Source organism: Salvelinus sp. IW2-2015, unplaced genomic scaffold (assembly GCF_002910315.2).
Source record: "Salvelinus sp. IW2-2015 unplaced genomic scaffold, ASM291031v2 Un_scaffold83, whole genome shotgun sequence".
Taxonomy (NCBI): domain Eukaryota; kingdom Metazoa; phylum Chordata; class Actinopteri; order Salmoniformes; family Salmonidae; genus Salvelinus; species Salvelinus sp. IW2-2015.
In genome coordinates, this window is record NW_019942514.1 from 2,695,010 (window position 1) to 2,711,851 (window position 16,842).

The window sequence follows — 16,842 nt, forward strand, 5'->3', positions numbered from 1 at the left end:
AGGTTCACACTGAGCACATGTGACAGACGTGACAGAGTCTGGAGACGCCGTGGAGAACGTTCTGCTGCCTGCAACATCCTCCAGCATGACCGTTTGGCGGTGGGTCAGTCATGGTGTGGGGTGGCATTTCTTTGAGGGGCCGCACAGCCCTCCATGGGCTCGCCAGAGGTAACCTGACTGCCATTAGGTACCGAGAATGAGATCCTCAGACCCCTTGTGAGACCATATGCTGGTGCGGTTGGCCCTGGGTGTAACGGCTGTCGTAGTCGTTCTCCTCCTCAGACGAGGATGAGCATGGATCGGACCAAGATGCAGAGTGGTACGTGTTATTGGAAAAACAACAAATTCAACAAAAAACCAACGAACGTGACTAACCCGAAACAGTCCTGTGTGGCCCAAATGCTGACACAGGAACAAACACCACAAAACACAAGTGAAACCCAGGCTGCCTTAGTATGATTTCATCAGGGACAACGATTGACAGCTGTCTCTGATTGAGAATCATACCAGGCCGAACACAAAATCCCCACATAGAAAATCAAACCTAGACCAACCCACCCAACTCAGCCTGACCAACTAAAACAAATACAAAACAAAGGAAAACAGGTCAGGAACGTGACACTGGGTTCCTCCTAATGCAAGACAATGCTAGACCTCATGTGGCTGGAGTGTGTCAGCAGTTCTGCAAGAGGAAGGCATTGATGCTATGGACTGGCCCGCCCGTTCCCCAGACCTGATCCAATTGAGCACATCTGGGACATCATGTCTCGCTCCATCCACCAACACCACGTTTCACCACAGACTGTCCAGGAGTTGGCGGATGCTTTAGTCCAGGTCTGGGAGGAGATCCCTCAGGAGACCATCCGCCACCTCATCAGGAGCATGCCCAGGCGTTGTAGGGAGGTCATACAGGCACGTGGAGGCCCACACACACTACTGAGCCTCATTTTGACTTGTTTAAGGCATTACATCAAAGTTGGATCAGCCTGTAGTGTGGTTTTCCACTTTAATTTTGAGTGTGACTCCAAATCCAGACCTCCATGGGTTGATAAATTTGATTTCCATTGATCATTTTTGTGTGATTTTGTTGTCAGCACATTCAACTATGTAAAGAAAAAAGTATTTAATAAGAATATTTCATTCATTCAGATCTAGGATGTGTTATTTTAGTGTTCCCTTAATTTTTTTGAGCAGTGTATATTGCTAGAGGGTAGTCATGCATAATACAGCAGGACTAGACTAGAACAGTGGGGTGGATACTGTGTCAGCAAAAGACAAGTCTCCGTATCATCGACAGTGCATAATCGCTAAATAAAGTTATATTCTAAAAAAAATAACATGGTGAGAACTCCGCAGGGTAAGAGAGAGAAAGTGTGTTAGTATTTCTTAAGAGTAATGATTGTAATGAGGCGTTGTGCAGGCTCGGCACATCCACTGTACACTTGGCCATGAAATGAGAGCATAATTACACCAGAGAGCTTCTTTTTGTCTCTTCATTTTCTCTCGTCTCCACTACGCTATGCTCCATCGCTGTCAGGTGGCACCGCCTAGCTACATACAGACAGATGAAGACACACAGGCACAGACAAGCACAAGCACACGCACAGACACACATATAATAATAATACATGGGAATTATAAAGCGCTTTTCAAAGAACCAAAGTAGCTTTACAATTATAGAAATGAAAATGAAAAACAAGAATACAGGAGTCAAAATAAAACATCAGACTAAACAAAACAGTGGTGGCCCCCAAGAAAGGAAAGAGTGTGATCTATTAGGGGGAGGGCATACACACACAGAGACGCACACACGACAAGGCTTGCACGAGCAAAAACACAACAAGGCTTGCACGAGCACACATACACATGCATGCACATGTATAAAAACACACACCCTCTCTGTCGTCGTTCGCCTGTAAAGTCTTCCCGAAATATCTCTAGCATAATACAGCTGTATTCAAGGACCACCAGATCAATACAACATGACAATGAGAAACAGAGAACACAAATACATGAAGACATATTGAAACTAGATTTCCTCTTCAGTAAGAGGGTTGAATACAATGGTGTGAAGAAGTGGTTACTGTATATTTCAATCACTTTGGTGCCATTTAAAAAAATCTCTGGAACATTTTCAAATCTCTAAGCACAAAAATGTCAAAATATCATCAAAATGGCTCATGTTTAAAAACTCTACATTTTCAATTCACTGAGTACAACAAACAAATGCAAAGTCACTTGTTCACTGCACCAAATCCCTCTTTCAATTTGGATTCAATCTAAGTATCTGCTTCTCAAAATGCAATATTCACTTTACTTTTGATATGATTTTCTTGTCATTTGTTAACAATACAATTAGCTATCACTTAATCAAAATGGAAAACTATTGAACCAACATTATGTAGTGCATAGTTAATGTATATAGTTTGATTACTGCTGAACCTCATAAATCTATTTTTGACAATTTATGTTGGAAGGTAAAACCAAATCATGTATGGCTGTAAAGACTACATCATCATTTTCCATCAGCCAGTGTGCTTCAATAGGACAAAGGGGAAAGAGTGTGTCAAAATGGGCCGAATTTGGCCTGCGGGTTGTTTTATTTGCCCACCCAAGTTTACAAAAATGTATTTAAACATTTTTTTTTTTTTTACTGTTGGAAATAATAGACTGTAAAACACCAGGAAATCAGCTCCAAGGGATTTTTATAAAAAAATCTGTTCAAGTATAATAGGGACAGTGTACAAATTATGCTGACATTAGTAATTTAGTAGACACTCTTTTCCAGAGTGACTTACAAGAGCAATTATGGTTTTGTGCCTTTCTCAATGGCGCAGCTTTGAGATTTGAACCAGTGACCTTTCGATTAACCACTAGGCTACCTGCTGACCCTGTTGATTCCTGCCACCCGCAAGAAATTGTCCCGCTGCTTGATCTAGTTGATGATCCCTGCTCTATGTGCTACCATTTAGAATTATAGTGTATTGTACAATTTACTGCTGAAATACCTGGGTTGTATATAACAATATATTCCACTCACTCTCTGAATTTCATTGATTCCCCCTGAAAGCTACTGAATTTCAAACAGAGAGACAGGCGATACTGTATCAGATGTACTCTATACTTAGAGTTTTGAAAAAATGCCACTGAAAGTATTCAGACCCCTCAACTTTTTCTACATTTTCTTAGGTTACAGCCTTATTATTGATTAAATAGTATCCTCCCCTCAATCTACACACAATACCCCATAATGACATAGCAAAAACGGGTTTGTACAAATTTTTGCTAATTTATAAAAATTAACAAACTGAAATATCACATTTACATAAGTATTTAGACCATTTACTCAGTACTTTGTTGAAGCACCTTTGGCAGCGATTACAGCCTTGAGTATTCTTGGGTACGACGCTACAAGCTTGGCACACCTGCGTTTGGGGAGTTTCTCCTATTCTTCTCTGCAGATCCTCTCAAGCTCTGTCAGGTTGGATGGGGAGCGTTGCTGCACAGCTATTTTCCAGTCTCTCCAAAGATGTTCGATCGGGTTCTGGCTGAGGCACTCAAGGACATTCAGATACTTGTCCCGTAGCCACTCCTGCGTTGTCTTGGCTATGTGCTTAGGGTCATTGACCTGTTGGAAGGTGAACCTTCGCCCCAGTCTGAGCGCTCTGGAGCAGGTTTTCGTCAAGGATCTCTCTGTAATTTGCTCCGTTCATCTTTGCCTTGATCCTTTCTCCCAGACCCTGTCACTGAAAAACATCCCCAAAACATGATGCTGCAACCACTATGCTTCACCGTAGGGATGGTGCCAGGTTTCCTCCAGACGTGACACTTGGCATTCAGGCCAAAGAGTTCAATCTTGGTTTCATCAGACTAGAGAATCTTGTTTCTCGTGGACTGAGAGTCCTTTTGGTGCCTTTTGGCAAACTCCAAGCAGGCTGTCATGTCATGTTCCTTTTACTGAGGAGTGGCTTCCGTCTGGTCACTCTACCATAAAGGCCTGATTGGTGAAGTGCTGCAGTGATAGTTGTCCTTCTGGAAGGTTCTCCCATCTCACAGAAAAACTATAGAGCTCTGTCAGGGTGACCATTTTTATTACAGCTTTTCTGCCACATATACATACATTTTGCATATACATTTTGCATACACATTTTACATACATGGTACTTTTACAGTTGAAGTCGGAAGTTTACATACACTTAGGTTGGAATCATTAAACCTCGTTTTTCTACCACTCGACACATTTCTTGTTAACAAACTATAGTTTTGTCAAGTCGGTTAGGACATCTACTTTGTGCATGACACAAGTAATTTTTCCAACAATTGTTTACAGACAGATCATTTCACTTAATTCACTGTCTCACAATTCCAGTGGATCAGAAGATTACATACACTAAGTTGACTGGACCTTTAAACAGCTTGGAAAATTCCAGAAAATGTCATGGCTTTAGAAGCTTCTGATGGGCTAATTGACATCATTTGAGTCAATTGGAGGTGTACCTGTAGATGTATTTCAAGGCCTACCTTTAAACTCAGTGTCTCTTTGTTTGACATCATGGGAAAATCTAAATAAATCAGCCAAGACCTTAGAAAAATAATTGTAGACCTCCACAAGTCTGGTTCATCCTTGGGAGCAATTTCCAAATGCCTGAAGGTACCGCGTTCATCTGTACAAACAATAGTACGTAAGTATAAACAACATGGGACCACACAGCCGTCATACCGCTCAGGAAGGAGACGCGTTCTGTCTCCTAGAGATGAACGTACTTTGGTGCGAAAAGAGCAAATCAATCCCAGAACAACAGCAACGGACCTTGTGAAGATACTGGAGGAAACAGGTACAAAAGTATCTATATCCACAGTAAAACGAGTCCTATATTGACATAACCTGAAAGGTCGCTCAGCAAGGAAGAAGCCACTGCTCAAAAACCACCATAAAGCCAGACTACGGTTTGCAACTGCACATGGGGACAAAGACCCAAAGCATACAAAGACCCAAAGCATACTTCCAAAGTTGTGGCAAAATGGTTTAAGGACAACAAAGTCAAGGTATTGGAGTGCCCATCACAAAGCCCTGACCTCAATCCTATAGAAAATTTGTGGGCAGAACTGAAAAAGTGTGTGCGAGCAAGGAGGCCTACAAACCTGACTCAGTTACACCAGCTCTGTCAGGATGAATGGGCCAAAATTCACCCAACTTATTGTGGGAAGCTTGTGGAAGGCTACCCGAAACATTTGACCCAAGTTAAACAATTTAAAGGCAATTCTACCAAATGCTAATTGAGTGTATGTAAACTTCTGACCCACTGGGAATGTGATGAAATAAATAAAAGCTGAAATAAATCATTCTCTCTACTATTATTATGACATTTCACATTCTTAAAAAAAGTGGTGAGTCTAACAGATCTTAGACAGGGAATTTTTACTTGGATTAAGTGTCAAGAATTGTGAAAAACTGAGTTTAAATGTATTTGGCTAAGGTATGTAAACTTCCGAAACTACCAAACATAAGCTCTTTAATTCCAACCCTCAGCCTCTCTCAGCCCATCCCACTTATCACCGTAGACCACCCTCGTTTGGTTTCCATCTGCCATATATTTTTCAATTATGCTGGGATGTTTTACATCATTTTTGGTTAATTTGAAGTGTATGTTGTGATTCTTTTTACCATATCTGAACCTGTGACCAGAAAAAAAGCTACATAGGGGCAATACCAGAATAAATGATCTATTGATTCTGTCTCTTCACAGCAAAATCTACAGAGCTGAGATTGTTGTATGCTGGCAGGCAGCCTAGTGGTTAGAGCGTTGGGCCAGTAACTGAAAGGTTGCTGGCTCAAATCCCTGAGCTGACGAGGTAAAAATCTGTCATTCTGCCCCTGAGCAAGGCACTTAACCCACTGTTCCACAGGTGTCGAAGATGTGGATGTCAATTATAGCAGCCCCCCACACTGCTCTGATTCAGAGGGGTTGGGTTAAATATGAAATACACATTTCAGTTGAATGTGTTCAGTTGTACAACTGACTAGGTATCCCCCTTTCCCCACATATATAGCATTCTGTTGGTGGCAAGAATGTTATATAATAATTTAAATAGAAAAACTCTAAGTGTTAAAGCAAATGTAGTTTTTTGTACCAGTTCATTAACCATGTGCCATGGAATCGTTACATCGAAAATCCCATTTATTTTGCAACCGGTATGGCGCAGCTGTCAACATTTTTATCCTCAAATTAAACTGGCATATTTTTATATTTTTAATCAATTTTAGAATAAGGCTGTAACGCAACAAAATGTGGAAAAAGTCAAGGGAACTGAATACTTTCCGAAGGGCGCTGTACATCTGAAAATGTGCCAATGTGACTGAAAATAGCTGTAAGTGGGACTGAGGACTTTGTCAAATCGACCTTGAGCGTGATACAAAGGCACAAAAAGAACGAAAAAGAGATAGTGAGAAGAGGGAAAAAGACAAAGAAGCTTGCTGGGGATTGAGGTGCTTCATCATTGTCTGGTGCGTTTAATGAGCAGGAATTAAACAATGACAGCGGATAATAACCTGAGAAGTGCTCTGTCACACCTGAAGGCTGCCTCCCCACTGTGACATGATGTTACACCTCCACCCCCCTTCAGAATGGGGACCCGATATACACACACACACACCCACCACCACACACACCAACACACACACACACACACACACACACACACACACACACACACACACACACACACACACACACACACACACACACACACACACACACACACACACACACACACACACACACACACACACGTACAGACAAACCCCAATACCTGTGTACACTTACACACACAAACAAACATACATTCCTCCACGTAAGTGGTCACTTTCGCAGTCAAAACGCAATTTGAGATCTACCGCTGAGAACAATTTTTAAACTTTTTTTTTTTTTTTTTTACATTAACCTAATAAAAACTGTTCTGTAGGAATGAGGTTTGTGCAGTAGGACTAATACATTATCACAGCATTATCTACCGCTCAGATTTATTTTATTTTATACATGACTTCAAAAATGTAACAACCTAATAAAACAGTTCTGTAAAAACAGTTATTCTCAGACCATATTATATTTCAACACTCGAGCTTTGATAACGAAATACATCAGTTGGTGTAGCACTTGCGTGGCACGGCTGAGCATAAATTTAAATACTTACCAAATAATTAACTTTTTTGTTTTACTGGACTGATGGTATCTGCATCTGATGGTCACGGTGCTATCAAGACAACTGGGAACTCGGGGAAAAAACGAGTTAAAATGATGACGTCAGTGATCTTCAGGTCGGAAAAACGGAGTTCTAGAAAGATGCCAGAGTTTCCGACTCGGAATTCCCAGTTGTCTTGAACGCACTGAAGTAGTAAGTCTGAGATTTCCGCAGAGGGTCTGCCTCTCACGGTCTGTGCTCTCTCCTTCCCTTCCTCCAGTGAGACTGACCAGAGAGGGGACATCGTCTTCCACCTGATGGCGAAACTCAAGTCGCACCGCATCAGCATCTGCCTCGTGCACAAATTAAAATTGTTCCTATGACCAGAGAAAGTGAAATATTCCTCCCTATTAAAATGGACACAACGAGCTACTACTCATAATAAAAACACAGGGCTATCAATACACATTGCAGCTGCAGTGCGAGTGGAAGTAGGGAGAAGCGCGTTTTATGTTTTGTGATAGTGTTGAATAAAAACAGCGTTGACAGTGCTGAATGAAAACGTAAAGATTAAATCACTCTTAAAAACAGCAGCTCTTTGCTGTATTCTTTGACAGTCTCTCTCTGGTCATGGTTTTAAAAGTTATGAAGTCTCATGTACGCTAGTGTCAAACTTAGCTGTGGCCTCGATTTAGCCACAGACCTCCCAGCCTACCGCCAACAACACAACATGAAGAAAAAATGAAAGGGAGCGCAAACCTTTATTATTAGCTTTTCTACAGAAATGTTGGGTGATTGACTAGGAATGCCTTGAAGGCCGACCAGTCGATCGACCGGTTGGTGGCCACTGCTCTACGTGTTGTTATACTCTCACACTAGCAGGATTTAGCGAGCCAAACTTTTCTTTCTTGTTTCCACCAGCTGATTCCAATTAAATAGTACAATTACATAATTGTATGATGCATTGGTATGATGAAAAGAAAAAGGATATCAAAGCTCATTAAGGAAACCCTCCGTGTTGGAACATCGTTGCGCGGACTTGCTTCCATACAGGCACAAGAGCATTAGTGAGGTCGGGCACTGATGTTGGGCGATTAGGCCTGGCTCGAAGTCCGCATTCCAATTCATCCCAAAGGTGTTCAATGGGGTTGAGGTCAGGGCTCTGTGCAGGCCAGTCAAGTTCTTCCACACCGATCTGTACAAACAATTTCTGTATGGACCTTGCTTTGTGCACAGGTGCATTGTCATGCTGAAACAGGAAATGGCCTCCCCCAAACTGTTGCCAGAAAAGTTGGAAGCACAAAATATCATTGTACACTGTATCATTAAGATTTCCCTTCACTGGAACTAAGCGGCCTAGCTCGAACCATGAAAAACAGCCCCAGACCATTATTCCTCCTCCACCAAACCAAAAGCACTTACAGTTAACCGGGGCAGCTCTAGCAGGGCAGAAATTTTGACAAACTGACTGGTTGGAAAGGTGGCATCCTATGCCAGTGCCAAATTGAAAGTCACTGAGCTCTGGGCCTCCCGAGTGGCGCAGCAGTCTAAGGCGGTGAATTGCAGTGGTTAAGGTTTCTCCACAGACCTGGGTTTGATCCCAAGCTGTGTCGCAGTTGGCCACGACCGGGAGATCTGTGAGGCGGCGCACAATTGGCACAGCATCGTCTGGGTTAGGGGAGGTTTTGGCCGGCCGGGATGTCCCTTCCCATCACGCTCTAGTGGCTTCCTGTGGCAGGCACAGTTGCACGGTATTTCCTCCGACACATTGGTCTGGCTTCCGGGTTAAGCAAATGGGAATTTGACGTATTTTTGGGTGGAAAATTAGAGGCCGTGTCTGAATATTCATAATTGTGTCTTAAATAGTAGGCTGCTTGAGTATGTGAATCATTTTTTTATATAGTATGCGACAAATTGAATGCTAGGATGTCATACTCATTTCGGATTTGACAACAGCTGATCTATTAGATATGCGAATGCATTACCAAAATCAACGAATAGCGGAAAACAACACAATCACGCATGATGTATTCTCACTAAAATAGAATGTTTTGTAGTATTTTAATTTTAGAAAATGTACTATGCTTTAAATGCCAGGATGTTATACTTATTTTGGTTTTTCATCTAGTAGAATTCTCTGCACACTTTTTGGGGAATTTCAGAGCCACAATGCATTGGAAGAAGGTAGTTGCGAGTTTTGATAGCTAGATCTCTCCAAGTAAACAACAAACAAACTTGGAAGATGGCGAATAGCGAAGCTTCTGCAGTGGTGTTCAAATGTACGTAGCTTTTGTTCTCCGTAAAATGATTACGACTATTTCATCGTAACGTTACATTCTTGAAAACAGATCTGCAACCTGCTGCCTGCCGTGCCTTTAGCTAGCTACGTGCTTTAGTAGGACTAGAAGTTACAGCTGCTTGAACAGTAACCTTAGCTACAGGGTTAGCTACTTGCTTGCTGTTGAGTGACAACTTCATATTTAACATTAGCCTAGTTAACTAGCTGTTGTAAATATCAGGGCTTGTGTTCATTTAATTCAGTGGCAAACGCGGCAGGAGAAATGCCGCAAACAGGTTTTGAGTAAGTCGTTTGACCATGGTTAGCTCTCTTGCCGCTGCACTATGCACTGCCACTAGCTATAGCTAACGTCAGTAATGCGGTAGTATACAGTTACATTCCTATTTTCCACAGCGGTGCTGGTCCCAACACTTTTCTTTTCTTCTAGTTCTCATAACCTGTTATGGTGAAAACAATGTAAGCTGCACTCATTACTGTTTCACCTTGGCACTCTAATTTGATAAAGTATGTGGCACTCTAGCTATCAGCAGAACGTTCTCACCTGACTCCACTTCGCTAATGTTTTGGTCAACGTTGTACTTCATATTATGTCTTTTCAGGATCTACGTGAAGGAGTGTGAGCTGGAGGGCAGCTGTCACCTGCATAGGTGAAAAATAAGAACCATAAGAAATAATATAGGGAACATGTATTGCTGTGATGTATTTGACTAATAAAGTTCCCCTTCTCCTATGCTTCACTGGAACATTCATGTAAGTGTGAAGATATACATGTTAGAAAGGTGCAAATATTCCAGAGAAATGTACTGCATAATATAATTTACCTGTCTCTTATACACATCTAGATGTGTATAAGAGACAGCCACTTTATTTTAAGAATGTGAAATGTCAGAATAATAGTAGAGAGAATGATTTATTTCAGCTTTTATTTCTTTCATCACATTCCCAGTGGGTCAGAAGTTTACATACACTCAATTAGTATTTGGTAGCATTGCCTTTAAATTGTTTAACTTGGGTCAAATGTTTCGGGTAGCCTTCCACAAGCTTCCCACAATAAGTTGGGTACATTTTGGTCCATTCCTCCTGACAGAGCTGGTGTAACTGAGTCAGGTCTGTAAGACTCCTTGCTCGCACACGCTTTTTCAGTTCTGCCCACAAATGTTCTATAGGATTGAGGTCAGGGCTTTGTGATGGGCACTCCAATACCTTGACTTTGTTGTCCTTAAACCATTTTGCCACAACTTTGGAAGTATGCTTGTGGTCATTGTCCATCTGGAAGACCCATTTGCGACCAAGCTTTAACTTCCTGACTGACGTCTTGAGATGTTGCTTCAATATATCCACATCATTTTCCTGCCTCATGATGCCATCAATTTTGTGAAGTGCACCAGTCCCTCCTGCAGCAAAGCACCCCCACAACATGATGCTGCCACCCCCGTGCTTCACGGTTGGGATGGTGTTCTTCGGCTTGCAAGCCTCCTGTCTCTTATACACATCTAGATGTGTATAAGAGACAGGTGGAGGAAAGCCCCCCCACAACATGATGCTGCCAACCCCGTGCTTCACGGTTGGGATGGTGTTCTTCGGCTTGCAAGCCTCCCCCTTTTTCCTCCAAACATAACAATGGTCATTATTGCCCAACAGTTCTATTTTTGTTTCATCAGACCAGAGGACGTTTCTCCAAAAAGTACGATCTTTGTCCCCATGTGCAGTTGCAAACCGTAGTCTGGCTTTTTTAGAGCAGTGGCTTCTTCCTTGCTGAGCGGCCTTTCAGGTTATGTTGATATAAGACTTGTTTTACTGTGGATATAGATACTTTTGTACCTGTTTCCTCCAGCATCTTCACAAGGTCCTTTGCTGTTGTTCTGGGATTGATTTGCACTTTTCGCACCAAAGTACGTTAATCTCTAGGATACAGAACGCGTCTCCTTCCTGAGCGGTATGTTTGGCTTTCATGCCACTGTGGATTGCGCAGATGATTACGGGTCTCGTCCTGTGTGTTAATCATTGTGTTAATTATTCGAGGTAGCTCTTTTGTTTGGGTTTCAACCCTGTGTTTTGTATAGTGTTTGTTTGGTCTTCGTCCCCGTGCCTTTACACGGAACGCCGTAATTTGGGTACAATAAAAAAACTTTTACGCATTTCTGCGCCTGTTGCCCGATCCTCATACCAGCGTGATAGTGAATGAATGGGATTGTGAACGTTCAGTGTTTTGGTCCCTTATGGTTCTTGATTTTCTTGACTTTTATTTGATTAGCAAGGCTGATATGATCATGGGAGGGTGGGAGGCTAGAGGTCAGGGTAGGAGTGCTGATCTAGGATCAGTTTTACCTTTTAGATCATAATGAATAAGATTATGGGGCGGCAGGTATCCTAGTGGTTAGAGCGTTGGTTGCTGGTTGCTGGATCGAATAACCGAACTGACAAGTAAGAAATCTGTCGTTTTGCCCCTGAACAAGGGTAGGCCGTCATTGTAAATAAGAATTTGTTCTTAACTGACTTGCCTAGTTAAATAAATAACAAATAATAATACAGACATTGGGGCCAGCACCTAGATCAGCACTCCTACTCAGAGACTCCTTGTGAATACGGGTCTTGGGCTCTCTTTGTGTTTGTTCATATTTCAGTTAAGACAATACTCTACATTTCTTTTCTTTTTTCTATGACATATTGGGAACATAGTTTTTCTTTGATACATTTCATGACACCTTCCCCCCACACCCCTTGTATTTTAATTGCATTGGCCACAATTGAAGCTTCTGCAAAAATGACAGAACCAGGGAACTATATAAAAGTGCTTGAGAGAGAGAGAGAGAGAGCGAGAAACGGTCTGATAGTGAGAGCTGGGTCAATCTAGCATGTGTTGCAGGGATATCGCTCTAGTTCCCAAGAATGTCTAGAAATGTAATCAAAACCAGCCACTAGGGGCAACGGTAAGCGCTATTACCTTCATGTAGGCTGCTGACTTGCTAAGGCATTGTGAACGGGGATGGTGGATGGGCTTAAAACTGGCGCAGAGGGTTGCGTAGGTAATCAGATTTAGTTTTTCTGTTTTAAGCCTTTCCCAAACTTTAACCCTTGACTTAACCGCTCAGAATTAATTCCTAATCGTAACCCTATTTTTACCCTATCCTTAACTTAATGAGATGTGAAACCCCCCAGCCCGACTCGTGTTTTTTGTTTCACTTTTGCTGAGTTAGGTAACAGTGTCTCAATGCAAAGATGGAAAAAAAACATTTACCTTGACTTCACCCATAGACATGTACAAACGTCAAATTTTGGAGTAAAACGGTGATACCTTGTTGTGTGTTTAGACCTCCAGCTGGACTGTCATTGACACACAGCTTCCCCTAGAGCAGGCCTGGGCAATTATTTTCCATGGAGGGCCACATTAGAATATATGTTTGCCATCGCGGGCCAGAATCATATTACAGGATTATACATCATGTGTATGACTGTGTGACAGATATATTTACTGTAAATCACATCCAGATATGCTACTTATTTAACATGCACAGAAATAAACCACATCCATTTTCTACTTTTGGTAGGTTTTTCATTATTAAACATGCAATGAACTACACAGAGGGAAAAGTACAGTACACTGTGCATTCAGCACCACGGACAGAACTCTTGTTAACAGGTATGCACAAAACCACAAGAGAGAGAGATCAACATTACATTTAAACTACTCAATCAGTGTGAGGAGTGAAGTCTGTGATGGGCATTGACTAGAGCAGTGAAGTCAGGAAAAGTTTCTGACATCGCTATGCGCAGGATTGCTGAGAGCTGAGAATCAGTAAGAGATGATCTGTGCCTTGACATGTTATATTTCATCACTGAAAATGTCTGTTCACATACAAGGGTTGACCCAAACAGTACAAATATCTGAGCATGACTCCTAATCTTTGGAAAGTTTTGTTCATCGAGAGATGCATAGAACCTCGTCAGTGACATTGTTTTGAATAGTTCTCCAATCACTGCATCAGACTGAAGATCGATAAGCTCAAGTTGCAGGTCAGTGAAAGGAGAGGAAACCAACAGCATGTCATTTTCCAACACTTTGAAATCCTCAAAACGACGAGAAAGCTTTCAGCAGCGATGTATACTTCTCCCGCTGGTCATCTGATAGGGAACAGACTAGTAGTGTTGGAAGGTGGGTGAGATTGTTGGCTTCTACTTGGCGGGTTAGGAGGAGTAATTTTCCCTTGAAGGCTTCCCCTTCCCCTGTAGTTTGGAATTCTGTTCATTCATGAGGGCCATGATGTCCACGGTGAAGGCAAAATCAGCCAACCATTCTTTATCATGCAGCTGGGGGAATTTTTGCAAATTAAAGGAATCTCCGACTTCAGGTCCCACAGCCTTTTAAGCATCTTCCCCAAACTCAGCCATCTCACGTTTTGTGTTAGAGGGCGACCGATTAATCGGCATGACCGATTAATTGGGGCAGATTTCATGTTTTCATAACAATCGGAAATCGGCATTTTTGGACACCGATTATGGCCGATTACATTGCACTCCACGAGGAGACTGCGTTGCAGGCTGACCACCTTTTACATGAGTGCAGCAGGAAACAAGGTAAGTTGCTAGCTAGCATTAAACTTATCTTATAAAAAACAATCAATCTTAACATAATCACTAGTTAAAACCTCTTCGGGCTAGGGGGCAGTATTTTCACGTTCGGATGAAAAGCGTGCCTAAAGTAAACTGCCTGCTACTCAGGCACAGAAGCTAAGATATGCATATTACTAGTAGATTTGGATAGAAAACACTCTGAAGTTTCTAAAACTGTTTGAATCATGTCTGTGAGTATAAAATAACTTATTTGGCGAAACCCCGAGGACAAACCATTCAGAATAATTGTTTTGGAGGTCACTTTCTTTTCAATAGATTTTCATTGGGAATCCAGATTTCTAAGGGACTTTCTTGCAGTTTCTGTCGCTTCCACTGGATGTCAACAGTCTTTAGAAATTGGTTGAGGTTTTTCCTTTGAGAAATGAAGAAGTAGCACTGTTCAGAACGAGGCTCGAGAGAAGTGTACTCTTTGATAGAGACGCGTGACCTGAAAAGCACTCTCCACATTGTTTTCCTCCAGGATTGAACACAGTATATCCCGTCTTAAATTTGATTGATTATTTACGTAAAAAAATACCTAAAGTTGGATTAGGAAAATACTTTGAAATGTTTGGACAAAGCTTACAGGTAACTTATGAGAAATTTTGCAGTCATGAGTTGGAACAAGTGTTTTTCTGAATCAAACGTGCCAAATAAATTGACATTTTGGATATATATTGACGGATTTAATCGAACAAAAGGACCATTTGTTATGTTTATGGGACATATTGGAGTGCCAACAGAAGAAGCTCGTCAAAGGTAAGGCAGGAATTATATATTTATTTCTGCGTTTTGTGTCGCGCCTGGAGGGTTGAAATAGGATTGTCTGTGTTTGTTTGCTGGAGTGCTATCCTCAGATAATAGCATCGTTTGCTTTTGCAGTAAAGCCTTTTTGAAATCTGACACGTTGGCTGGATTCACAACAAGTGTAGCTTTAATTTTGTGTATTGCATGTGTGATTTCATGAAAGTTAAATTTTTATAGTAATTTATTTGAATTTGGCACTCTGCATTTTCACTGGATTTTGGCCAGGTGGGACGCTAATGTCCCACCTATCCTAGAGAGGTTTTAACTACACATGGTTGATGATATTACTAGTTTAACTAGCCTGTCCTGCATTGCAAATGATAAATTAACAGGCACCGCATTGATTATCGAATCACAGCCTACTTCGCCAAACGGGTGATGATTTAACAAGCGCATTTGCGAAATAAGCACTGTCGTTGCACCAATGTACCTAACCATAAACATCAATTCCTTTCTTAAAATCAATACACAAGTATATTTTTTAAAACCTGCATATTTACAGCTAGGCGGCCGGCTAGCAGGACAACTTCTGGTGAAACTGGAGGGCGTGCAAATCAAATAAATAATCATAAAAATTATGGATATTAAACATTTAGGTACATATAAGTGTCTTATATTGGTTGAAAGTTTAAATTCTTGTTAATCTAACTGTACTGTCCGATTTACAGTAGCTATTACAGCGAAAACATGCCATGCAATTGTTTGAGGATGGCGCCCCACATCAAAATATTTTTCCAACGGCACAGGTTTCATAAATTCACAAATAGCGATTAAATATTCACTTACTTTTTGAAAATCTTCCTCTTATTTGTCATAGAAAGGGTCCCAGCTATAACATGTAGTGTCGTTTTGTTAGAAAAAATGATTCTTTATATCCCAAAAAGTCTGTTTAGTTGGCGCCATCGATTTGAGTAATCCACTCGTTCAACATGCAGAGAGAGGAATCCGAAAATACGTTTCTAGTTACTCCTCAGATACCCTAAAATGTAATCAACCTATAATATTTCTTACGGAAATAAGTATGTTCAATAGGAAACCGATTTTAGCAGGTGCGTCCTGTCTTCATGGCGCGCACAAACATGAATTTCCAAGACTGTGTCCTTCTACTAAAACTGTTATTTCTTATTCGTTGTTGAAGGTTTCACAAGCGTGAAACCTTGAACACAGACTGCTGACACCCTGTGGAAGCCGTAGGAATTGCATCAAGAGAGCTAATTTTCAGTATGCCCTTATACTTGCCATTGTAAGAGGATAGTTTCTCTCCCAAAAAAATCAGGTTGGTTTTTCTTTGAATTTTCTCCTACCATATCTATTGTGTTATATTCTCCTACATTATTGTAATGTTTCTACAAACTTCAAAGTGTTTTCTTTCCAATGGTACCAATGATATGCATATCCTGGCTTCAGGGCATGAGTAACAGGCAGTTTACTTTGAGCACGTCATTCAGGCAGAATTCTTTTTTAAAGGGGCCTAGCCTAGAAGTTAAAAGAAATTCATGTTAGCAGGCAATATTAACTAGGGAAATTATGTCACTTCTCTTGCGTTCTGTGCAAGCAGAGTCAGGGTATATGCAGGAGTTTGGGCTGCCTGGCTCGTTGCGAACTGTGTGAAGACCATTTCTTCCTAATAAAGACCATAATTAATTTGCCATAATTTTACATAATTGAAGGTTGTGCAATGTAACAGCAATATTTAGACTTATGGATGCCCCCTGTTTGATAAAATACGTAACGGTTCCATATTTCACTGAAAGAATAAACATTTTGTTTTCGAAATGATAGTTTCCGGATTTGACCATATTAATGAACTAAGGCTCGTATTTCTGTGTGTTTATTATATTATAATTAAGTCTATGATTTGATATTTGATAGAGCAGTCTGACTGAGCGGTGGCAGGCAGCAGCAGGCTCATAAGCATTCATTCAAACAGCACTTTCCTGCGTTTG